A 25,747-nucleotide genomic window follows, 5' to 3' on the forward strand; every position below is an offset into this window, starting at 1 on the left:
GACCCTCCCTATAGCATGAGATGTGATATCCAAGTCCTTCCCATTCCAATCCTGAGACCCTTCCTATAGCATGAGATGTGATATCTCAATGCTTCTAATACTAAACCTGAGACCCTTCCTATAACATGAGATTGGAATATCCAACTCCTTCCCATTCCAATCCTGAGACCCTTCCGATAGCAGAGATGTGATATCTCAATTCTTATACCAAACCTGAGATCCTTCCTATAACATGAGATGTGATATCCAACTCCTTCCCATTCCAATCCTGAGACACTTCCTATAGCATGAGATGTGATATCTCACTGCTTATACCAAACCTGAGACCCTTCCAATAGCATGAGATGTGATATCCAACTCCTTCCCATTCCAATCCTGAGACCCTTCCTATAGCATGAGATGTGATATCTCAATGCTTCTAATATCAAACTTGAGAGCCTCCCTATAGCATGAGATGTGATATCCAAGTCCTTCCCATTCCAATCCTGAGACCCTTCCTATAGCATGAGATGTGATATCTCAATGCTTCTAATACCAAACCTGAGACTCTTCCTATAACATGAGATGGGATATCCAACTCCTTCCCATTCCAATCCTGAGACCCTTCCGATAGCAGAGATGTGATATCTCAATGCTTATACCAAACCTGAGACCCTTCCTACGGCATGAGATGTCATATACAACTCCTTCCCATTCCAATCCTGAGACCCTTCCTATAGCATGAGATGTGATATCTCAATGCTTATACCAAACCTGAGACCCTTCCTATAGCATGAGATGTGATATCCAACTCCTTCCCATTCCAATCCTGAGACCCTTCCTATAGCATGAGATGTGATATCTCAATGCTTATACCAAACCTGAGACCCTTCCTACGGCATGAGATGTCATATACAACTCCTTCCCATTCCAATCCTGAGACCCTTCCTATAGCATGAGATGTGATATCTCAATGCTTATACCAAACCTGAGACCCTTCCTATAGCATGAGATGTGATATCCAACTCCTTCCCATTCCAATCCTGAGACCCTTCCTATAGCATGAGATGTGATATCTCAATGCTTATACCAAACCTGAGACCCTTCCTATAACATGAGATGGGATATCCAACTCCTTCCCATTCCAATCCTGAGACACTTCCGATAGCAGAGATGTGATATCTCAATGCTTATACCAGACCTTAGACCCTTCCTATAACATGAGATCGGATATCCAACTCCTTCCCGTTCCAAACCTGAGACCCTTCCTTTAGCATGAGATGTGATATCCAGCTCCTTCCCATTCCAATCCTGAGACACTTCCGATAGCATGAGATGTGATATCTCAATGCTTCTAATATCAAAACGGAAACCCTCCCTATAGCATGATATGTGATATCTAAGTCCTTCCCATTCCAATCCTGAGACCCTTCCTATAGCATGAGATGTGATATCTCAATGCTTCTACCAAACCTGAGACCCTTCCTTTAGCATGAGATGTGATATCCAACTCCTTCCCATTCCAATCCTGAGACCCTTCCTATAGCATGAGATGTGATATCTCAATACTTCTAATACCAAACCTGAGATCCTTCCGATAACATGAGATGTGATATCCAAATCCTTCCCCTTCCAAACCTGAGACCCTCCCTTTAGCATGAGATGTGATATCCATCTCCTTCCCATTCCAATCCTGAGACCCTTCTGATAGCATGAGATGTGATATCTCAATGCTTCTAATACCAAACCTGAGATCCTTCCGATAGCATGAGATGTGATATCTCAATGCTTCTAATACCAAACCTGAGACCCTTCCTATAACATGAGATTGGAATATCCAACTCCTTCCCATTCCAATCCTGAGACCCTTCCGATAGCAGAGATGTGATATCTCAATTCTTATACCAAACCTGAGATCCTTCCTATAACATGAGATGTGATATCCAACTCCTTCCCATTCCAATCCTGAGACACTTCCTATAGCATGAGATGTGATATCTCACTGCTTATACCAAACCTGAGACCCTTCCTATAGCATGAGATGTGATATCTAACTCCTTCCCATTCCAATCCTGAGACCCTTCCTATAGCATGAGATGTGATATCTCAATGCTTCTAATACCAAACCTGAGACTCTTCCTATAACATGAGATGGGATATCCAACTCCTTCCCATTCCAATCCTGAGACCCTTCCGATAGCAGAGATGTGATATCTCAATGCTTATACAAAACCTGAGACCCTTCCTACGGCATGAGATGTCATATACAACTCCTTCCCATTCCAATCCTGAGACCCTTCCTATAGCATGAGATGTGATATCTCAATGCTTATACCAAACCTGAGACCCTTCCTATAGCATGAGATGTGATATCCAACTCCTTCCCATTCCAATCCTGAGACCCTTCCAATAGCATGAGATGTGATATCTCAATGCTTATACCAAACCTGAGACCCTTCCTACGGCATGAGATGTCATATACAACTCCTTCCCATTCCAATCCTGAGACCCTTCCTATAGCATGAGATGTGATATCTCAATGCTTATACCAAACCTGAGACCCTTCTGTTAGGAAAGATTTCATAATTGTAGGGAATTTTCCTTCCATGTGGCAACCCCTAAACTTTTTGCTATTGTTTTTAACCTTGTTCTTGACTTTGCCAGAGAAGTACAGCCTTCTGCCGCACTTCTCTGGGCTTTCGCTCCTTTCTTACGGGGAAACTGACATGCCCTTAAGACAGTCAGTACCGGGGAACGTTGTTTCCCGTAGTTTCTTTTATCGTGTCGCCGCTTTAGTGCAACACGACACAAGAGAGCACTGTAAGCTAAGTTACAGCTCTCTTGGGTCTCTAGCCTTCTACAGGCCCTAGATACTCTTTTAGGATGGTATTTGATCGGTGCAAGTCATTCAGGGACTGGAATGGTGGCAGCGATCGTTTTGTATATTTTGAGCTCCTTTTGCCGTTCTGAGCACGTTTTTCCACTGAACCCAAAATGGTGGCCTGGCTCCCCAAAATGGCCAGACCACGAGGCTCCTTTGTCCTGTCCACTGTCCGTCTTGCTCCCTTCACCTTCCCCAGGTCCAGCGACCCGGGGCCTTCCTTATTTGGGCATGTACTTTCCCGCGAAACGTGGTTGCTTTTGCGGGCTTCTACATGCCGTTTGTGTGCCTCCAGGGTGTGGGCTGGGATGTCTGGTCCCAATACACATCCTGGGTGCCAGAGAGTCTAGGGTGGTGTGAATGCCTGGGACCACCGTGGTCCGTGATTGGTCCACGTATGGTATGTGTTTTGATGAGCGGATCTCCCATTGGTTCCTCTCCGTTTTGGCGCGAAGGGAACCGTGGATAAGAGGGGGCTGGAAACACCACTACCATGTCGATCTCCTGAGTTCTCACGAACGAAGGAATACAGGAGCCAAGTATCCTGCAACCAAGAGGCTGGACCGAGGAATCGCTGGTGACCCGCTGAAGGAATCCTCCTTTGCACTGCTGTCGTCCTGTGAGCCACTGTCCTCCTTTGATCGAACCAGAAGGCCTGTATTGGTGCTTCGACCTATTGGAATAGCAGGAACAGCTATTCCCGGCATCTTCATCAACTCCTCGCAGTAAGCCTTCGGAAGCGTCTCTGGGCCATCCAGTTGACTGACCAGCTTACAAGGGAGTCCTGCTCTGTAACCGCCGCCAGGTTGTGCCGTATCTCGAGTCCTTGTCACTCTCCCACGCTTCGTACACTTGGCGTTCCCAAGTCTGAAGGGAGGAGTGTACTTTTGACTCAGATACGCACGGCCGCTTCGTTGTCCTGCTGCGGCAACAAAACTGTGCTGGTTTCGTCGATTGGGACGTCTTTTTGATCTACACGACTGGAAAGCGTTCCCTGCTCTTCTGAACCCGCCAGCTGCTGAAACTAACGTGGAGAAGCCTGGGTCTGCTTGCTTCGGGGACCGGTGAGTAGTATAGCTAGGATCTGGTCGCCCTCCTGCAGTAACCCATTGCTTTTCCCCGCTGTGTAAAACAGCACCCTTTTCGTCCGTACTCGCGCTCTGCTTCTACTTGCTGTGGAAGCTGCGTTTGAGTTGCGGAACCTGTTCTTCTTCTGCTGTGCACTAACCCGAACTGCCTGACTTCCTTCGAAGAGCTTCTCCTTTTGCCCGTTGGCACCAGCACTTGCAGGTACTTTGAGCACAAGGCTCCACTCTTCTCAGGGCTCGGACTTCCATCTAGTTAGGTGCCTCTGAAGGCGAACTGAGTCGAAAGCATTATCGCACTGCCTGTTTTCTTCCCTTTCAGGTGGACTACATATTTCGTGCTTTAAACGCTTGCGACTGTGTATTTGTATATATATTGTGTTGATTTGGTATGTGTTGGCTTAATACTGTGTTATTGTGATTTTCTCGCTACGGTCGTTGTTTTAAAGGCCTTAAAATAAATGTGTTTATATTTTTGATATAACACCTGTTTGGAGTAGTTTGTAAGCGTTCTTGCTTTGTGTGCTCATTGCGGGCTTTCAGTCACCCTCACCCCTCTTGAGACCTAGTCTTGACCGCCGCGATCGCTACCTTGATTGGTCTGGCTTGTCCAGAGGTTACCCTGTTCCAAGTAATTAGGTTGGCCTTCTGAACTTCTGCGCCACCAGGACAGAGTTCAGAAATCCGTCTTAACAAACCTTCCTATAGCATGAGATGTGATATCCAACTCCTTCCCATTCCAATCCTGAGACCCTTCCTATAGCATGAGATGTGATATCTCAATGCTTATACCAAACCTGAGACCCTTCCTATAACATGAGATGGGATATCCAACTCCTTCCCATTCCAATCCTGAGACACTTCCGATAGCAGAGATGTGATATCTCAATGCTTATACCAGACCTTAGACCCTTCCTATAACATGAGATCGGATATCCAACTCCTTCCAGTTCCAAACCTGAGACCCTTCCTTTAGCATGAGATGTGATATCCAGCTCCTTCCCATTCCAATCCTGAGACACTTCCGATAGCATGAGATGTGATATCTCAATGCTTCTAATATCAAAACGGAAACCCTCCCTATAGCATGATATGTGATATCTAAGTCCTTCCCATTCCAATCCTGAGACCCTTCCTATAGCATGAGATGTGATATCTCAATGCTTCTACCAAACCTGAGACCCTTCCTTTAGCATGAGATGTGATATCCAACTCCTTCCCATTCCAATCCTGAGACCCTTCCTATAGCATGAGATGTGATATCTCAATACTTCTAATACCAAACCTGAGATCCTTCCGATAACATGAGATGTGATATCCAAATCCTTCCCCTTCCAAACCTGAGACCCTCCCTTTAGCATGAGATGTGATATCCATCTCCTTCCCATTCCAATCCTGATACCCTTCTGATAGCATGAGATGTGATATCTCAATGCTTCTAATACCAAACCTGAGATCCTTCCGATAGCATGAGATGTGATATCTCAATGCTTCTAATACCAAACCTGAGACCCTTCCTATAACATGAGATTGGAATATCCAACTCCTTCCCATTCCAATCCTGAGACCCTTCCGATAGCAGAGATGTGATATCTCAATTCTTATACCAAACCTGAGATCCTTCCTATAACATGAGATGTGATATCCAACTCCTTCCCATTCCAATCCTGAGACACTTCCTATAGCGTGAGATGTGATATCTCACTGCTTATACCAAACCTGAGACCCTTCCTATAGCATGAGATGTGATATCTAACTCCTTCCCATTCCAATCCTGAGACCCTTCCTATAGCATGAGATGTGATATCTCAATGCTTCTAATATCAAACTTGAGAGCCTCCCTATAGCATGAGATGTGATATCCAAGTCCTTCCCATTCCAATCCTGAGACACTTCCTATAGCATGAGATGTGATATCTCAATGCTTCTAATACCAAACCTGAGACTCTTCCTATAACATGAGATGGGATATCCAACTCCTTCCCATTCCAATCCTGAGACCCTTCCGATAGCAGAGATGTGATATCTCAATGCTTATACCAAACCTGAGACCCTTCCTACGGCATGAGATGTCATATACAACTCCTTCCCATTCCAATCCTGAGACCCTTCCTATAGCATGAGATGTGATATCTCAATGCTTATACCAAACCTGAGACCCTTCCTATAGCATGAGATGTGATATCCAACTCCTTCCCATTCCAATCCTGAGACCCTTAGTATAGCATGAGATGTGATATCTCAATGCTTATACCAAACCTGAGACCCTTCCTACGGCATGAGATGTCATATACAACTCCTTCCCATTCCAATCCTGAGACCCTTCCTATAGCATGAGATGTGATATCTCAATGCTCATACCAAACCTGAGACCCTTCCTATAGCATGAGATGTGATATCCAACTCCTTCCCATTCCAATCCTGAGACCCTTCCTATAGCATGAGATGTGATATCTCAATGCTTATACCAAACCTGAGACCCTTCCTATAACATGAGATGGGATATCCAACTCCTTCCCATTCCAATCCTGAGACACTTCCGATAGCAGAGATGTGATATCTCAATGCTTATACCAGACCTTAGACCCTTCCTATAACATGAGATCGGATATCCAACTCCTTCCCGTTCCAAACCTGAGACCCTTCCTTTAGCATGAGATGTGATATCCAGCTCCTTCCCATTCCAATCCTGAGACACTTCCGATAGCATGAGATGTGATATCTCAATGCTTCTAATATCAAAACGGAAACCCTCCCTATCGCATGATATGTGATATCTAAGTCCTTCCCATTCCAATCCTGAGACCCTTCCTATAGCATGAGATGTGATATCTCAATGCTTCTAATACCAAACCTGAGATCCTTCTGATAGCATGAGATCGGATATCCAACTCCTTCCCATTCCAATCCTGAGACACTTCCGATAGCAGAGATGTGATATCTCAATGCTTATACCAGACCTTAGACCCTTCCTATAACATGAGATCGGATTTCCAACTCCTTCCCGTTCCAAACCTGAGACCCTTCCTTTAGCATGAGATGTGATATCCAGCTCCTTCCCATTCCAATCCTGAGACACTTCCTATAGCATGAGATGTGATATCTCAATGCTTCTACCAAACCTGAGACCCTTCCTTTAGCATGAGATGTGATATCCAACTCCTTCCCATTCCAATCCTGAGACCCTTCCTATAGCATGAGATGTGATATCTCAATACTTCTAATACCAAACCTGAGATCCTTTCCGATAACATGAGATGTGATATCCAAATCCTTCCCCTTCCAAACCTGAGACCCTCCCTTTAGCATATGTGATATCCATCTCCTTCCCATTCCAATCCTGAGACCCTTCTGATAGCATGAGATGTGATATCTCAATGCTTCTAATACCAAACCTGAGATCCTTCCGATAGCATGAGATGTGATATCTCAATGCTTCTAATACCAAACCTGAGATCCTTCCTATAACATGAGATGTGATATCCAAATCCTTCCCCTTCCAATTCTGAGACCCTCCCTTTAACATGAGATGTGATATCCAACTCCTTCCCATTCCAACCTGAGACCCTTCCTATAGCATGAGATGTGATATCCAAGTCCTTCCCATTCCAATCCTTAGACCCTTCCTACAGCATGCAATATGATATCTCAATGCCTCTAATACCAAACCTGAGATCCTTCCTCTAACATGAAATGTGATATCCAACTCCTTCCCTTTCCAAACCTGAGAGCCTATCTATAGCATGAGATGTGATATCCAAGTCCTTTCCATTCCAATCCTTAGACCCTTCCTACAGCATGCAATATGATATCTCAATGATTCTAATAACAAACCTGAGACCCGTCCTATAACATGAGATGGGATATCCAACTCCTTCCATTTCCAATCCTGAGACACTTCCGATAGCAGAGATGTGATATCTCAATGCTTATACCAAACCTGAGACCCTTCCTATAACATGAGATGTGATATCCAACTCCTTCCCGTTCCAATCCTGAGACTCTTCCTTTAGCATGAGATGTGATATCCAGCTCCTTCCCATTCCAATCGTGAGACACTTCCGATAGCATGAGATGTGATATCTCAATGCTTCTAATATCAAAACTGAGACCCTCCCTATAGCATGATATGTGATATCTAAGTCCTTCCCATTCCAATCCTGAGACCCTTCCTATAGCATGAGATGTGATATCTCAATGCTTCTACCAAACCTGAGACCCTTCCTTTAGCATGAGATGTGATATCCAACTCCTTCCCATTCCAATCCTGAGACCCTTCCTATAGCATGAGAGGTGATATCTCAATACTTCTAATACCAAACCTGAGATCCTTCCTATAGCATGAGATGTGATATCTCAATGCTTCTAATACCAAACCTGAGACCCTTCCTACAGCATGCGATGTGATATCTCACTGCTTATACCAAACCTGAGACCCTTCCTATAGCATGAGATGTGATATCCAACTCCTTCCCATTCCAATCCTGAGACCCTTCCTATAGCATGAGATGTGATATCTCAATGCTTCTAATATCAAACTTGAGAGCCTCCCTATAGCATGAGATGTGATATCCAAGTCCTTCCCATTCCAATCCTGAGACACTTCCTATAGCATGAGATGTGATATCTCAATGCTTCTAATACCAAACCTGAGACTCTTCCTATAACATGAGATGGGATATCCAACTCCTTCCCATTCCAATCCTGAGACCCTTCCGATAGCAGAGATGTGATATCTCAATGCTTATACCAAACCTGAGACCCTTCCTATGACATGAGATGTCATATACAACTCCTTCCCATTCCAATCCTGAGACCCTTCCTATAGCATGAGATGTGATATCTCAATGCTTATACCAAACCTGAGACCATTCCTATAGTATGAGATGTGATATCCAACTCCTTCCCATTCCAATCCTGAGACCCTTCCTATAGCATGAGATGTGATATCTCAATGCTTATACCAAACCTGAGACCCTTCCTACGGCATGAGATGTCATATACAACTCCTTCCCATTCCAATCCTGAGACCCTTCCTATAGCATAAGATGTGATATCTCAATGCTTATACCAAACCTGAGACCCTTCCTATAGCATGAGATGTGATATCCAACTCCTTCCCATTCCAATCCTGAGACCCTTCCTATAGCATGAGATGTGATATCTCAATGCTTATACCAAACCTGAGACCCTTCCTATAACATGAGATGGGATATCCAACTCCTTCCCATTCCAATCCTGAGACACTTCCGATAGCAGAGATGTGATATCTTAATGCTTATACCAGACCTTAGACCCTTCCTATAACATGAGATCGGATATCCAACTCCTTCCCGTTCCAAAGCTGAGACCCTTCCTTTAGCATGAGATGTGATATCCAGCTCCTTCCCATTCCAATCCTGAGACCCTCCCTTTAGCATGAGATGTGATATCTCAATGCTTCTAATATCAAAACAGAAACCCTCCCTATAGCATGATATGTGATATCTAAGTCCTTCCCATTCCAATCCTGAGACCCTTCCTATAGCATGAGATGTGATATCTCAATGCTTCTACCAAACCTGAGACCCTTCCTTTAGCATGAGATGTGATATCCAACTCCTTCCCATTCCAATCCTGAGACCCTTCCTATAGCATGAGATGTGATATCTCAATACTTCTAATACCAAACCTGAAATCCTTCCGATAACATGAGATGTGATATCCAAATCCTTCCCCTTCCAAACCTGAGACCCTCCCTTTAGCATGAGATGTGATATCCAACTCCTTCCCATTCCAATCCTGAGACCCTTCTGATAGCATGAGATGTGATATCTCAATGCTTCTAATACCAAACCTGAGATCCTTCCGATAGCATGAGATGTGATATCTCAATGCTTCTAATACCAAACCTGAGATCCTTCCTATAACATGAGATGTGATATCCAAATCCTTCCCCTTCCAATTCTGACACTTCCTATAGCATGAGATGTGATATCTCACTGCTTATACCAAACCTGAGACCCTTCCTATAGCATGAGATGTGATATCCAACTCCTTCCCATTCCAATCCTGAGACCCTTCCTATAGCATGAGATGTGATATCTCAATGCTTCTAATATCAAACTTGAGACCCTCCCTATAGCATGAGATGTGATATCCAAGTCCTTCCCATTGCAATCCTGAGACACTTCCTATAGCATGAGATGTGATATCTCAATGCTTCTAATACCAAACCTGAGACTCTTCCTATAACATGAGATGGGATATCCAACTCCTTCCCATTCCAATCCTGAGACCCTTCCGATAGCAGAGATGTGATATCTCAATGCTTATACCAAACCTGAGACCCTTCCTACGGCATGAGATGTCATATACAACTCCTTCCCATTCCAATCCTGAGACCCTTCCTATAGCATGAGATGTGATATCTCAATGCTTATACCAAACCTGAGACCCTTCCTATAGCATGAGATGTGATATCCAACTCCTTCCCATTCCAATCCTGAGACCCTTCCTATAGCATGAGATGTGATATCTCAATGCTTCTAATATCAAACTTGAGACCCTCCCTATAGCATGAGATGTGATATCCAAGTCCTTCCCATTCCAATCCTGAGACACTTCCTATAGCATGAGATGTGATGTCTCAATGCTTCTAATACCAAACCTGAGATCCTTCCTATAACATGAGATGTGATATCCAACTCCTTCCATTCCAATCCTGAGACCCTTCCTATAGCATGAGATTTGATATCTCAATGCTTATACCAAACCTGAGACCCTTCCTATAGCATGAGATGTGATACCCAAGTCCTTCCCATTCCAATCCTTAGACCCTTCCTACAGCATGCAATATGATATCTCAATGATTCTAATAACAATCCTGAGACCCGTCCTATAACATGAGATGGGATATCCAATTCCTTCCCATTCCAATCCTGAGACACTTCCGATAGCAGAGATGTGATATCTCAATGCTTATACCAAACCTGAGACCCTTCCTATAACATCAGATCGGATATCCAACTCCTTCCCGTTCCAAACCTGAGACCCTTCCTTTAGCATGAGATGTGATATCCAGCTCCTTCCCATTCCAATCCTGAGACACTTCCGATAGCATGAGATGTGATATCTCAATGCTTCTAATATCAAAACTGAAACCCTCCCTATAGCATGATATGTGATATCTAAGTCCTTCCCATTCCAATCCTAAAACCCTTCCTATAGCATGAGATGTGATATCTCAATGCTTCTACCAAACCTGAGACCCTTCCTTTAGCATGAGATGTGATATCCAACTCCTTCCCATTCCAATCCTGAGACCCTTCCTATAGCATGAGATGTGATATCTCAATACTTCTAATACCAAACCTGAGATCCTTCCGATAACATGAGATGTGATATCCAAATCCTTCCCCTTCCAAACCTGAGACCCTCCCTTTAGCATGAGATGTGATATCCAACTCCTACCCATTCCAATCCTGAGACCCTTCTGATAGCATGAGATGTGATATCTCAATGCTTCTAATACCAAACCTGAGATCCTTCCGATAGCATGAGATGTGATATCTCAATGCTTCTAATACCTGTTAGGAAAGATTTCGTAATTGTAGGGAATTTTCCTTCCATGTGGCAACCCCTAAACTTTTTGCTATTGTTTTTAACCTTGTTCTTGACTTTGCCAGAGAAGTACAGCCTTCTGCCGCACTTCTCTGGGCTTTCGCTCCTTTCTTACGGGGAAACTGACATGCCCTTAAGACAGTCAGTACCGGGGAACGCTGTTTCCCGTAGTTTCTTTTATCATGTTGCGGCTTTAGTGCAACATGACACAAGAGGGCACTGTAAGCTAAGTTACAGCTCTCTTGGGTCTCTAGCCTTCTACAGGCCCTAGATACTCGTTTAGGATGGTATTTGATCGGTGCAAGTCATTCAGGGACTGGAATGGTGGCAGCGATCGTTTTGTTTATTTTGAGCTCCTTTTGGCGTTCTGAGCACGTTTTTCGCACTGAACCCAAAATGGTGGCCTGGCTCCCAAAATGGCCAGACCACGAGGCTCCTTTGTCCTGTCCACTGACCGTCTTGCTCCCTTCACCTTCCCCAGGTCGAGCGACCCGGGGCCTTCCTTATTTGGGCATGTACTTTCCCGCGAAACGCAGATGCTTTCGCGGGCTTCTACATGTCGTTTGTGTGCCTCCAGGGTGTGGGCTGGGATGTCTGGTCCCAATACACATCCTGGGTGCCAGAGAGTCTAGGGTGGTGTGAATGCCTGGGACCACCGTGGTCCGTGATTGGTCCACGTATGGTATGTGTGTTGATGAGCGGATCTCCCATTGGCTCCCCTCCGTTTTGGCGCGAAGGGAACCGTGGATAAGAGGGGGCTGGAAACACCACTACCATGTCGATCTCCTGAGTTCTCACGAACGAAGGAATACAGGAGCCAAGTATCCTGCAACCACGAGGCTGGACCGAGGAATCGCTGGTGACCCGCTGAAGGTATCCTCCTTTGCACTGCTGTCGTCCTGTGAAACCCTTTCCTCCTTGATCGAACCAGAAGGCCTGTACTGGTGCTTCGACCTTTAGAATAGCAGGAACAGCTATTCCCGGCATCTTCAACCATCTCCTGCCAAGTAAGCCTTCGGAAGCGTCTCTGGGCCATCCAGTTGACTGACCAGCTTACAAGGGAGTCTTGCTCTGTAACCGCCGCCAGGTTGTGCAGTATCTCGAGTCCTTGTCACTCTCCCACGCTTCGTGCACTTGGCGTTCCCAGGTCTGAAGGGAGGAGTGTACTTTTGACTCAGGTACGCACGGCCGCTCCGTTGTCCTGCTGCGGCAACAAACTGTGCCGGTTTCGTCGATTGGGACGTCTTTTTGCTCTACACGACTACAAGGCGTTCCCTGCTCTTCTGAACCTGCCAGCTGCTGAAACTAACGTGGAGAAGCCTGGGTCTGCTTGCTTCGGGGACCGGTGAGTAGTATATCTAGGATCTGGTCGCCCTCCTGCAGTATCCCATTGCTTTTCCCTGCTGTGTAAAAACAGCACCCTTTTGCCGTACTCGCGCTCTGCTTCTGCCCGCTGTGGAGGCTGCGCTTGAGTTGCGGAACCTGTTCTTCTTCTGCTGTGCACTAACCCGAACTGCCTGACTTCCTCCGAAGAGCTTCTCCTTTTGCCCGTTGGCACCAGCGTGTGCAGGTACTTTGAGCACAAGGCTCCACTCTTCGCAGGGCTCGGACTTCCATCTAGTTAGGTGCCTATGAAGGCGAACTGAGTCGAAAGCATTATCGCACTGCCTGTTTTCCTTCCCTTTCAGGTGGACTACATATTTCGTGCTTTAAACGCTTGCGACTGTGTATTTGTATATATATTGTGTGGATATGGTATGTGTTGGCTTAGTATTGTGATATTGTGATTTTCTCGCCACGGTTATTATTTTAAAGGCCTTAAAATAAATGTGTATCTATTTTTGATATAACAACTGTTTGGAGTAGTTTGTAAGCGCTCTTGCTTTGTGTGCTCATTGCGAGCTTTCAGTCACCCTCACCCCTCTTGAGACCTAGTCTTGACCGCCGCGATCGCTACCTTGATTGGTCTGGCTTGTCCAGAGGTTACCCTGTTCCAAGTAATTAGGTTGGCCTTCTGAACTTCTGCGCCGCCAGGACAGAGTTCAGAAATCCGTCTTAACAAATTGGTGTACAGCGGTGGGATACGACTGAAGGTATCCAGTGTTGCGCTCGAACTAAGGCATTTCAGGTTATTCCAACCAGTACACGTAGTGAATTGTTATAGTATAACTTTAAAAAGGCCATAGTCCTATCAAACAGTATGGAAACAAGTACCTTGTTAACTTTGAATGCTTCTAAATCAGAAACACTAAAAAAGATGTGTGCGGAGAGAGGGGTTTCCTCTCAAAGCACGAAATTGGAAATGATCCAAAGAATCGTGGCGTGGCAAGAAGCGCAGCTTGACGCTATCACTTCTGAGGACAGTGCGGAAGGTGGTGGGGCTGCTCTCACTGGTAGAACCGACGGTTCTGCCGCCGCACTGATCCACCGCGACCACGAGGACAGGGAGGACGAGATGTCTAATGTTTCCTCTGCCAGTGCTGATGGGGAGGCTATGCTTGAATTCAAGAAGCAAGAGCTGCGGTTTAGGCAGCAGGAGCTTGAATTCAGCATAGCCAAACTAAAAATCGAACAGGCAGAAAAACAGAAAGACAGGGATCACCAGTTGGAACTGGCCAAGCTTCAGGTTGCAAATGGATCCAAGGGTCCTGGACATGGGTCTGGGGCCTCCTCTCATCCACGGTTTCCGAAAGATCTGCTCAGTGTGTATGAGGAAAGGAATGACATTATGGACTGGCTGAATGCGTTTGAGTATGCATGCGAGGTTCAAAAAGTTGACAATGCTGATAAAATTGCGTGGTTACTCAGTAGACTGCCCCATTCTGGCTGTAGTGCCATCATGGAAATGTCGAAGGCTGAGCGAGCTGATTTCGCAATGTTAAAGCAAACTCTCATTTTAAAGTTTGGGAAGACTCCGGCCCAATATTTAAAGCGTTTTCGAGAGTATAAGAAAAAGGAAGGTGGTACTTGGGTATCTTATGTCGCTGAATCCTTGAAAAACTTAACTGGCTGGGTCGAAGGCTATAAGGTCTCTACCTTCGAAGGCATGATAAATCTTGTCATGCTGGAACACATTTTTGCTTCTTCTTCCCCGGAGCTTAAGCAGCATTTGGCCGATTCGAAGGAGATAGATCCTAAGAAGCTGGCCATTGCAGCAGACTTATGGGTGTCACATCGAGTGTCCCATAAGGACAAAACTCATCCTGGTAAGCAGGAGGAAGGGAAAAAGTCCAAAGATATGGAGGGTGGGGAATCTGCTAAATCTTCTTCCCATAAGGGCCACAAAAAGAAAAACAAGGGTAAGACACAAGAAAACTCACAGGGTAGTGGAGGTCAGCCTCCGAAACTGAACTCCGGTTACAATAAGCCTCCCTATGTAAACAGACCCATTGGAACCTGTTTTGCTTGTGGAGCAACTGACCATGTGAAGGGGGATCCCCGTTGTAAGGTTAGACCTTTGGGGGTCCACTCCGCTAATCTGGCCTTCTCCTCCTACGAGGAAGAAGAGATTACAGGAGCATCCTTCTCCTCAGACTCATTTCCCAGCGGAATAGAGGCTGAGGTAGTTTTAGTGTCCCTGGGTTCCTGGGAGCCTAAAGTCGCAGAGGCTTATGCTAGGATTCCGGATAATACCAAGCACTACTTTAAAGACAGTGTGCTGATCAATGGAGTAGATACTCCAGCTCTTAGGGATAGTGGGTGCAGTCGCACTGTAGTGGATTCTACCTTGGTAGACTCAGAGGAAGTTGCCAGAGCTACTCTGATGCCCACTAAGTTGGCTGACGGCCCCCTCCGTATGTTTCCCGTGATCCCTGTAAATCTTACTTTAAATGGTACAGCAGTCAGGATTCCAGTGAGCATTCCGAGAAACGTCCCGGGAAAGGTCTAGTTAGGCAATGATCTTAGAGCTTTAGGGCTCGTAGGAGACACTGCCGAAAGACCCTACACACGGTCTCAAGCACGGGCAGCATTGGCCAAGTCCAATACGCCGCCCCAGCCGAAGGGGAAACCCAAGGCGAAAGGAGTCGACAAGTCAAGACGGGGGAAAGAGAATATTCCCCCGAGCTCGCCTACCACTGCGGTGGAGGAAGTTGGTCGATCGCCCGAGCCTGACGAGGAAGTGGCGATGCCTGAAGTATTCGACCCCAACGATCATCCTGAACTAAAGGACTTGTTAGTTGAAGGAGGTCCTGATAGGGACGAATTCAGTAAAGGCCAACGTGAGTGCCCATCTCTGGAAGGCCTAAGGAGACAGGCCTGCTCCCAGCTTGAGGGTGAACCTCCTGGGACGCATAGGATTTATTGGGAAGGTGGACTCCTGTATAGTGAGCCCACAGAGTCTACAGAAGGAGACCATAGGAGGTTGGTGGTTCCCCTTGCTGTTAGGCCCTTCCTCCTGCAGTTGGCGCATGAAGTTCCCCTTGCTGGTCACCTTGGTATGAAGAGGACCAAGCAAAGGTTATCCATGCACTTCTACTGGCCCAAGATGGGGGTGCAAGTAGAAAGTCACTGCAGGAGTTGTGCCTCCTGCCAGTTGTCTGGTAAGGTTGGCGCGACAATCCAAGCTCCGTTGGTACCGCTCCCAGTTGTGGGGGTACCATTTGAAAGGGTAGGGATCGACATCGTTGGTCCCCTTGACCCGCAAACATCCTCGGGCAATAGGTTTATCCTCGTGCTGGTCGACCATGCAACCAGGTATCCTGAGGCCATCCCATTGAAAACTGTAACTGCCAAGTCAGTTGCAAAAGCTTTACTCTGCATATTTACTAGGGTTGGCTTCCCTAAAGAAGTTGTGTCAGATCTTGGCAGCAACTTTATGTCGAAGTATATGCAGGCTATGTGGAAAGAATGTGGGGTCACCTACAAGTTCTCTTCTGCATACCACCCCCAGACCAATGGTCTGGTGGAACGTTTCAACAGAACGTTAAAGAGCATGATTGGGGCTCTGGAGGAGCCCCAGAGAAGAAAATGGGATCTTCTTTTACCATGCTTACTGTTTGCCTACCGAGAGGTACCACAGGAGGGTGTTGGCTTCAGCCCCTTCGAACTTCTGTTCGGTCATCCCGTACGGGGACCCTTAGCCATCGTCAAAGAGGGATGGGAGATGCCCACTCCCCCTGTTACTACCAATGTAGTTGACTATGTGCTAGGGCTCAGAAAACGGATGGTACTTCTGATGGGCTTGGCTAGTGATAAATTGAAGGCAGGGCAAGCGCTGGTGAAACATTGGTACGACCCGAAAGCTTCCCTCATCAACTTTACACCTGGTCAGCAAGTCCTGATCATGAATCCCATAAGGCCTCGAGCTTTACAGGACAAATGGTCAGGCCCTTACACAGTGGTGGAGCCCCTGGGTGATGTTAACTATTTAGTGGACCTTGGAAGGCCTGGACAGGCTCCAAAAGTGTTCCACGTGAATAGGCTGAAGGCTTTCGTCCCAAGAGTCGAAATCGCAGCACTGCTACTGGCTTCAGACGTTGAGGAAGAGGAGTCAGAACCTCTCCCCGACCTGTTCCAAAGCGGTCCTTCAGATAGCTCCATTGAGGGTGTCCGAGTGGCCCCTCACCTGACTTCTGATCAGCAGGCTGAGGTGAAAAGTTTGCTTAGGCAGTTTTCCCCCCTGTTCTCACAGTCGCCTGGTTTGACACCTTGGTGCAAACATAACATTGACACAGGAGACAGTGTACCTACCAAAAGTAGGGGATACAGGATGTCAGATAAAGTACGGTCTTATATTAAGACCGAGGTCAACAAAATGTTAGACCTTGGGGTGATTGAACCCTCTAGTAGTCCTTGGTCCAGTCCTGTGGTCTTGGTTCCAAAGGCAGGCACTTCTGAATTGAGGTTCTGCGTGGATTACAGGGCTCTGAATGCTGTCACCAAGACAGATGCACACCCCTTGCCTCGAACAGATGAGCTGGTGGATACTTTGGGTGCCTCCAAGTACCTCAGCACGTTTGACCTCACTGCTGGCTATTGGCAAATAGCTCTAGCAGAACATGCCAGGGAGAAGACAGCATTTTCTACTCCAGACGGCCTTTACCAATTCCGGGTAATGCCGTTCGGGTTGAAGAATGCACCTGCCACTTTCCAGAGGCTTGTGAATCATGTGTTGAATGGGTTGGACGAATTCTGTCTTGCATATCTGGACGATATAGCAGTTTTCAGTGCCACCTGGGAAGACCATGTGAAACACCTCGGGATTGTGCTCCAGGCTCTTCAGAAAGCCCACTTGACCATAAAGGCTAGTAAATGCCAGATTGGACAAGGCTCAGTGGTTTACCTTGGACATGAAGTAGGTGGAGGGAGGATACAGCCTCTACCCAGTAAAGTACAAGCAGTACAAGACTGGCCTACCCCCACTACGCAAACCCAAGTGAGAGCCTTCTTAGGACTCACGGGGTATTACCGCAATTTTGTGGCAGACTATGGTACCATAGCTGCCCCTCTGACTGCCCTCACAACTCCGAAGAAACCCAAGAAGGTAACTTGGACCGACGAGTGTGAGAAGGCCTTCAATGGCTTAAAAGACTCCTTGTGTCAGGCCCCTGTGCTCAGGGCCCGTGATTATCAAAGACCTTTTATCGTGCAGACGGACGCCTCTGACACTGGGATAGGAGCTGTACTATCACAAGTAGATGAGAAGGGTAAGGAACACCCTATCGGTTTTATTAGTCGCCAGCTTAAGGACAGAGAGCTCAGATGGTCCACGGTAGAGAAAGAATGTTTCTCTGTTGTGTGGGCCCTAAGGAAGCTGAGGCCCTACCTCTATGGGACCCACTTCACTGTGCAAACTGACCATAAGCCGTTAAAGTGGCTAATGAAAATGAAGGGGGAGAATCCAAAGTTGCTTAGGTGGTCCATAAGTCTACAAGGCTTCGACTTCACTATTGAGCATAGGCCAGGTGTCCAACATAGCAATGCTGATGGGTTGTCCAGAATGTTTAACCGACCTGAACAAGAGACTCATCCAGGGGTGGATTAGTTCCCCCTGTCCATAGTCTGGGAGGGGCGAGTGTTAGGAAAGATTTCGTAATTGTAGGGAATTTTCCTTCCATGTGGCAACCCCTAAACTTTTTGCTATTGTTTTTAACCTTGTTCTTGACTTTGCCAGAGAAGTACAGCCTTCTGCCGCACTTCTCTGGGCTTTCGCTCCTTTCTTACAGGGAAACTGACATGCCCTTAAGACAGTCAGTACCGGGGAACGCTGTTTCCCGTAGTTTCTTTTATCATGTTGCGGCTTTAGTGCAACATGACACAAGAGGGCACTGTAAGCTAAGTTACAGCTCTCTTGGGTCTCTAGCCTTCTACAGGCCCTAGATACTCGTTTAGGATGGTATTTGATCGGTGCAAGTCATTCAGGGACTGGAATGGTGGCAGCGACCGTTTTGTTTATTTTGAGCTCCTTTTGGCGTTCTGAGCACGTTTTTCGCACTGAACCCAAAATGGTGGCCTGGCTCCCAAAATGGCCAGACCACGAGGCTCCTTTGTCCTGTCCACTGACCGTCTTGCTCCCTTCACCTTCCCCAGGTCGAGCGACCCGGGGCCTTCCTTATTTGGGCATGTACTTTCCCGCGAAACGCAGATGCTTTCGCGGGCTTCTACATGTCGTTTGTGTGCCTCCAGGGTGTGGGCTGGGATGTCTGGTCCCAATACACATCCTGGGTGCCAGAGAGTCTAGGGTGGTGTGAATGCCTGGGACCACCGTGGTCCGTGATTGGTCCACGTATGGTATGTGTGTTGATGAGCGGATCTCCCATTGGCTCCCCTCCGTTTTGGCGCGAAGGGAACCGTGGATAAGAGGGGGCTGGAAACACCACTACCATGTCGATCTCCTGAGTTCTCACGAACGAAGGAATACAGGAGCCAAGTATCCTGCAACCACGAGGCTGGACCGAGGAATCGCTGGTGACCCGCTGAAGGAATCCTCCTTTGCACTGCTGTCGTCCTGTGAAACCCTTTCCTCCTTGATCGAACCAGAAGGCCTGTACTGGTGCTTCGACCTTTGGAATAGCAGGAACAGCTATTCCCGGCATCTTCAACCATCTCCTGCCAAGTAAGCCTTCGGAAGCGTCTCTGGGCCATCCAGTTGACTGACCAGCTTACAAGGGAGTCTTGCTCTGTAACCGCCGCCAGGTTGTGCAGTATCTCGAGTCCTTGTCACTCTCCCATGCTTCGTGCACTTGGCGTTCCCAGGTCTGAAGGGAGGAGTGTACTTTTGACTCAGGTACGCACGGCCGCTCCGTTGTCCTGCTGCGGCAACAAACTGTGCCGGTTTCGTCGATTGGGACGTCTTTTTGCTCTACACGACTACAAGGCGTTCCCTGCTCTTCTGAACCTGCCAGCTGCTGAAACTAACGTGGAGAAGCCTGGGTCTGCTTGCTTCGGGGACCGGTGAGTAGTATATCTAGGATCTGGTCGCCCTCCTGCAGTATCCCATTGCTTTTCCCTGCTGTGTAAAAACAGCACCCTTTTGCCGTACTCGCGCTCTGCTTCTGCCCGCTGTGGAGGCTGCGCTTGAGTTGCGGAACCTGTTCTTCTTCTGCTGTGCACTAACCCGAACTGCCTGACTTCCTCCGAAGAGCTTCTCCTTTTGCCCGTTGGCACCAGCGTGTGCAGGTACTTTGAGCACAAGGCTCCACTCTTCGCAGGGCTCGGACTTCCATCTAGTTAGGTGCCTATGAAGGCGAACTGAGTCGAAAGCATTATCGCACTGCCTGTTTTCCTTCCCTTTCAGGTGGACTACATATTTCGTGCTTTAAACGCTTGCGACTGTGTATTTGTATATATATTGTGTGGATATGGTATGTGTTGGCTTAGTATTGTGATATTGTGATTTTCTCGCTACGGTCATTATTTTAAAGGCCTTAAAATAAATGTGTATCTATTTTTGATATAACAACTGTTTGGAGTAGTTTGTAAGCGCTCTTGCTTTGTGTGCTCATTGCGAGCTTTCAGTCACCCTCACCCCTCGTGAGACCTAGTCTTGACCGCCGCGATCGCTACCTTGATTGGTCTGGCTTGTCCAGAGGTTACCCTGTTCCAAGTAATTAGGTTGGCCTTCTGAACTTCTGCGCCGCCAGGACAGAGTTCAGAAATCCGTCTTAACAATACCAAACCTGAGATCCTTCCTATATCATGAGATGTGAGATCCAAATACTTCCCCTTCCAAACCTGAGACCCTCCCTTTAGCATGAGATGTGATATCCAACTCCTTCCCATTCCAATCCTGAGACCTTTCTGATAGCATGAGATGTGATATCTCAATGCCTCTAATACCAAACCTGAGATCCTACCTCTCACATGAAATGTGATATCCAACTCCTTCCCATTCCAATCCTGAGACCCTTCCTATAGCATGAGATGTGATATCTCAATGCTTCTAATATCAAACTTGAGACAATCCCTATAGCATGACATGTGATATCCAAGTCCTTCCCATTCCAATCCTGAGACACTTCCTATAGCATGAGATGTGATATCTCAATGCTTCTAAAACCAAACCTGAGATTCTTCCTATAACATGAGATGGGATATCCAACTCCTTCCCATTCCAATCCTGAGACCCTTCCGATAGCAGAGATGTGATATCTCAATGCTTATACCAAACCTGAGACCCTTCCTACGGCATGAGATGTCATATACAACTCCTTCCCATTCCAATCCTGAGACCCTCCCTATAGCATGAGATGTGATATCTCAATGCTTATACCAAACCTGAGACCCTTCCTATAGCATGAGATGTGATATCCACCTCCTTCCCATTCCAATCCTGAGACCCTTCCTATAGCATGAGATGTGATGTCTCAATGCTTCTAATACCAAACCTGAGATCCTTCCTATAACATGAGATGTGATATCCAACTCCTTCCATTCCAATCCTGAGACCCTTCCTATAGCATGAGATTTGATATCTCAATGCTTATACCAAACCCGAGACCCTTCCTATAGCATGAGATGTGATACCCAAGTCCTTCCCATTCCAATCCTTAGACCCTTCCTACAGCATGCAATATGATATCTCAATGATTCTAATAACAATCCTGAGACCCATCCTATAACATGAGATGGGATATCCAATTCCTTCCCATTCCAATCCTGAGACACTTCCGATAGCAGAGATGTGATATCTCAATGCTTATACCAAACCTGAGACCCTTCCTATAACATGAGATCGGATATCCAACTCCTTCCCGTTCCAAACCTGAGACCCTTCCTTTAGCATGAGATGTGATATCCAGCTCCTTCCCAATCCTGAGACACTTCCAATAGCATGAGATGTGATATCTCAATGCTTCTAATATCAAAACTGAAACCCTCCCTATAGCATGATATGTGATATCTAAGTCCTTCCCATTCCAATCCTAAGACCCTTCCTATAGCATGAGATGTGATATCTCAATGCTTCTACCAAACCTGAGACCCTTCCTTTAGCATAAGATGTGATATCCAACTCCTTCCCATTCCAATCCTGAGACCCTTCCTATAGCATGAGATGTGATATCTCAATACTTCTAATACCAAACCTGAGATCCTTCCGATAACATGAGATGTGATATCCAAATCCTTCCCCTTCCAAACCTGAGACCCTCCCTTTAGCATGAGATGTAATATCCAACTCCTTCCCATTCCAATCCTGAGACCCTTCTGATAGCATGAGATGTGATATCTCAATGCTTCTAATACCAAACCTGAGATCCTTCCGATAGCATGAGATGTGATATCTCAATGCTTCTAATACCAAACCTGAGATCCTTCCTATATCATGAGATGTGAGATCCAAATCCTTCCCCTTCCAAACCTGAGACCCTCCCTTTAGCATGAGATGTGATATCCAAGTCCTTCCCATTCCAATCCTGAGACCTTTCTGATAGCATGAGATGTGATATCTCAATGCCTCTAATACCAAACCTGAGATCCTACCTCTCACATGAAATGTGATATCCAACTCTTTCCCCTTCCAAACCTGAGAGCCTTCCTATAACATGAGATGTGATATCCAACTCCTTCCCATTCCAACCTCAGACCCTTCCTATAGCATGAGATGTGATATCTCAATGCCTCTAATACCAAACCTGAGATCCTTCCTCTAACATGAAATGTGATATCCAACTCCTTCCCTTTCCAAACCTGAGAGCCTATCTATAGCATGAGATGTGATATCCAAGTCCTTCCCATTCCAATCCTTAGACCCTTCCTACAGCATGCAATATGATATCTCAATGATTCTAATAACAAACCTGAGACCCGTCCTATAACATGAGATGGGATATCCAACTCCTTCCCATTCCAATCCTGAGACACTTCCGATAGCAGAGATGTGATATCTCAATGCTTATACCAAACCTGAGACCCTTCCTATAACATGAGATGTGATATCCAACTCCTTCCCGTTCCAAACCTGAGACCCTTCCATTAGCATGAGATGTGATATCCAGCTCCTTCCCATTCCAATACTGAGACACTTCCGATAGCATGAGATGTGATATCTCAATGCTTCTGATATCAAAACTGAGACCAACAAAAATGATATGTGATATCTAAGTCCTTCCCATTCCAATCCTGAGACCCTTCCTATAGCATGAGATGTGATATCGCAATGCTTTTAATATCAAACTTGAGACCCTCCCTATAGCATGAGATGTGATATCCAAGTCCTTCCCATTCCAAACCTGAGACACTTCCTATAGCATGAGATGTGATATCTCAATGCTTCTAATACCAAACCTGAGACTCTTCCTATAACATGAGATGGGATATCCAACTCCTTCCCATTCCAATCCTGAGACTCTTCCGATAGCAGAGATGTGCTATCTCAATGCTTATACCAAACCTGAGACCCTTCCTACGGCATGAGATGTCATATACAACTCCTTCCCATTCCAATCCTGAGACCCTTCCTATAGCATGAGATGGGATATCTCAATGCTTATACCAAACCTGAGACCCTTCCTATAGCATGAGATGTGATATCCAACTCCTTCCCATTCCAATCCTGAGACCCTTCCAATAGTATGAGATTTGATATCTCAATGCTTATACCAAACCTGAGACCCTTCCTATAGCATGAGATGTGATATCCAAGTCTTTCCCATTCCAATCCTTAGACCCTTCCTACAGCATGCAATATGATATCTCAATGATTCTAATAACAATCCTGAGACCCGTCCTATAACATGAGATGGGATATCCAATTCCTTCCCATTCCAATCCTGAGACACTTCCGATAGCAGAGATGTGATATCTCAATGCTTATACCAAACCTGAGACCCTTCCTATAACATGAGATCGGATATCCAACTCCTTCCCGTTCCAAACCTGAGACCCTTCCTTTAGCATGAGATGTGATATCCAGCTCCTTCCCATTCCAATCCTGAGACACTTCCGATAGCATGAGATGTGATATCTCAATGCTTCTAATATCAAAACTGAAACCCTCCCTATAGCATGATATGTGATATCTAAGTCCTTCCCATTCCAATCCTAAGACCCTTCCTATAGCATGAGATGTGATATCTCAATGCTTCTACCAAACCTGAGACCCTTCCTTTAGCATGAGATGTGATATCCAACTCCTTCCCATTCCAATCCTGAGACCCTTCCTATAGCATGAGATGTGATATCTCAATACTTCTAACACCAAACCTGAGATCCTTCCGATAACATGAGATGTGATATCCAAATCCTTCCCCTTCCAAACCTGAGACCCTCCCTTTAGCATGAGATGTGATATCCAACTCCTTCCCATTCCAATCCTAAGACCCTTCTGATAGCATGAGATGTGATATCTCAATGCTTCTAATACCAAACCTGAGATCCTTCCGATAGCATGAGATGTGATATCTCAATGCTTCTAATACCAAACCTGAGATCCTTCCTATAACATGAGATGTGATATCCAAATCCTTCCCCTTCCAAACCTGAGACCCTCCCTTTAGCATGAGATGTGATATCCAACTCCTTCCCATTCCAATCCTGAGACCCTTCTGATAGCATGAGATGTGATATCTCAATGCCTCTAATACCAAACCTGAGATCCTACCTCTAACATGAAATGTGATATCCAACTCTTTCCCCTTCCAAACCTGAGAGCCTTCCTATAACATGAGATGTGATATCCAACTCCTTCCCATTCCAACCTCAGACCCTTCCTATAGCATGAGATGTGATATCTCAATGCCTCTAATACCAAACCTGAGATCCTTCCTCTAACATGAAATGTGATATCCAACTCCTTCCCTTTCCAAACCTGAGAGCCTATCTATAGCATGAGATGTGATATCCAAGTCCTTCCCATTCCAATCCTTAGACCCTTCCTACAGCATGCAATATGATATCTCAATGATTCTAATAACAAACCTGAGACCCGTCCTATAACATGAGATGGGATATCCAACTCCTTCGCATTCCAATCCTGAGACACTTCCGATAGCAGAGATGTGATATCTCAATGCTTATACCAAACCTGAGACCCTTCCTATAACATGAGATGTGATATCCAACTCCTTCCCGTTCCAAACCTGAGACCCTTCCTTTAGCATGAGATGTGACATCCAGCTCCTTCCCATTCCAATCCTGAGACCCTTCCTATAGCATGAGATGTGATATCTCAATGCTTCTAATATCAAACTTGAGACCCTCCCAATAGCATGAGATGTGATATCCAAGTCCTTCCCATTCCAATCCTGAGACACTTCCTATAGCATGAGATGTGATATCTCAATGCTTCTAATACCAAACCTGAGACTCTTCCTATAACATGAGATGGGATATCCAACTCCTTCCCATTCTAATCCTGAGACTCTTCCGATAGCAGAGATGTGATATCTCAATGCTTATACCAAACCTGAGACCCTTCCTACGGCATGAGATGTCATATACAACTCCTTCCCATTCCAATCCTGAGACCCTTCCTATAGCATGAGATGTGATATCTCAATGCTTATACCAAACCTGAGACCCTTCCTATAGCATGAGATGTGATATCCAACTCCTTCCCATTCCAATCCTGAGACCCTTCCTATAGCATGAGATGTGATGTCTCAATGCTTCTAATACCAAACCTGAGATCCTACCTCTAACATGAAATGTGATATCCAACTCTTTCCCCTTCCAAACCTGAGAGCCTTCCTATAACATGAGATGTGATATCCAACTCCTTCCCATTCCAACCTCAGACCCTTCCTATAGCATGAGATGT

Source organism: Ambystoma mexicanum, chromosome 4q (genome assembly GCF_040938575.1).
Source record: "Ambystoma mexicanum isolate Mex_15411 chromosome 4q, UKY_AmexF1_1, whole genome shotgun sequence".
Classification (NCBI taxonomy): domain Eukaryota; kingdom Metazoa; phylum Chordata; class Amphibia; order Caudata; family Ambystomatidae; genus Ambystoma; species Ambystoma mexicanum.